Source organism: Oryzias melastigma, linkage group LG7 (genome assembly GCF_002922805.2).
Source record: "Oryzias melastigma strain HK-1 linkage group LG7, ASM292280v2, whole genome shotgun sequence".
Classification (NCBI taxonomy): Eukaryota; Metazoa; Chordata; class Actinopteri; order Beloniformes; family Adrianichthyidae; genus Oryzias; species Oryzias melastigma.
In genome coordinates, this window is record NC_050518.1 from 23,476,424 (window position 1) to 23,478,368 (window position 1,945).

Below are 1,945 nucleotides of genomic sequence, written 5' to 3' on the forward strand. Positions count from 1 at the left end.
TACTTGGTATGAAACTCTTAAGTGAGAACCATGGCAGCTTGAGTCAGTTGTCTCCATAGTGGTTGTTTCTGTCTTTGGTTTTTAAGAGGATATCTGTAGGATGACGAAGGCAGCTGCAAGTGTTTGTGTAAGGCTGGATGACTAAGCAGCCCTCAACCCCTGCCTTCAATTGATTTCCCTGTAATTGTATTGCAGTAATTGCCTTGTGGCTTCAACCTGGCTTTCCATTAACTTTCTCAAACAGAGTTACGGTCACACAAGGGGGTCATATTACATGAGCAACCCTTTCATTCTCCGGAACCCGGTGTGACCAAAAACAGTAAGAGCTAATATATGTAATAGTCGTGTGGACTGCTGCACAGATATCCATTTAAATGGCCTTTCTTTGACAGTTCACAAGCTGCTTTCCAGGAGCTGGTAATGTTTGCTCTGACATGGTTTTCAAAATGTCGTGCTGTGGTCGGGGAAGCAATTTCTCAGGGATGTAAGAATGGATTGTGGAAGAAAAATAAAGCAGAACTATAATGGTTTTGTTGTTTTTGATTTTAACTCCAAGTTTTTTATGGTTCTAGTTTTAGCTTTCCAACAATTCATTCTCCTCCTTAAAGACCCACTCTATTTCTTTACTTGAATGGTTGTGAATCAGGAGTCCCTTTAAATGCCTTATTCTTAGCACATGCAACTGTGTAGACAACAAACCACCTCCAAAACATATTAATTTATCAGTTCATAAGCTTACAGAGGTCTGGGTGCGGAATCATACTCAAAGTTGAAAGTGGATAATCACAGTACAGGCTGATCCATCTTAATGTCTTTGAAACAAGTCAGAATGAGGCTCAGTAGTGGGTGTGGCCTCCTGTATGACTACCCTGGGTGCTTGGGTATGCTTCTGATGAGGCAGTGGATGGTCTCCTGGGGAATTTCCTCCCACACTTGGATTGAAGCATCCCCCAACTCCTGGATAGTCTGTGGTGTCGCCTGGCGTTGGTGGATGGATCGAGACGCAGTGTCACATACTGTATGTGCCCAATTGGATTCAGGATTGGGAAACAGGTGGGATTGTCTATTACATTAATATCTTCATGCAGCAAGAAACTGCTGACATACTTCAGCCACATGAGGCATAGCATTGTCTTGCATTAGAAGGACCCTAGGGCCAATGGCACCAGCATACGGTCTCATCTTGGTACCCAATGGCAGTCAGACTATCTCTGGTGAGCACATGGAGACCCATGCTTGGTGTTCACTAGCAAACAGTGTTGCACCGTGTTGGGCTGTATGCATTTGTGGCCTGCTTAAGGCCATTCTGCAGGGCTTTGGCAGTGCCCCTCTTGTTTCTCCTGGCACAAAGGAGGAGGTCGTGGTCCCAATGCCGGGTTGATGCCCTCCTACAGCCTCCTAGTGCCTCCATTCTCTGGACACTACGCTGACGGACATAGCAAACCTTCTTACCACAGCTTGCATTGATGTGCCGTCCTGGATGAGTTGCACTTCCTGGGCTCCTTGTGTGGCTCGTAGATGCTGGTACCACTGGAGTGACTACACTGTCGGCATTCAAAAGTCCTCAAAAGATCAGCCAGAAAACAAAAGGACAGAGAAGTTGTCTGTGGTCCCCACTTGCAGCACTCCCTTTATTGGGGGCGTCTTGTTCACCAGCCTCTTATTTCTACCTGTTGTCTACTCCACTTGCACAAAAACATATGAAATTGATTGTTAGTCAGTGTTGTTTCCTAATTGAACAGTCTGATTAGACACAAGTGTCGCTGACTTAAAGTGATGCTGAGTTCTTTTTTTAGCTGTGTACATAAGCAGGTGACAGGTAGAACAATACAAGACCAATAGAAAAGACAATACAAATCCTTCTCACTTAAAAAGAAATATTTTTATTTGCTTTGGTATTAAAAATCAAGATTAAGGAGATCAAAGTTTGAGAGATGGATACACA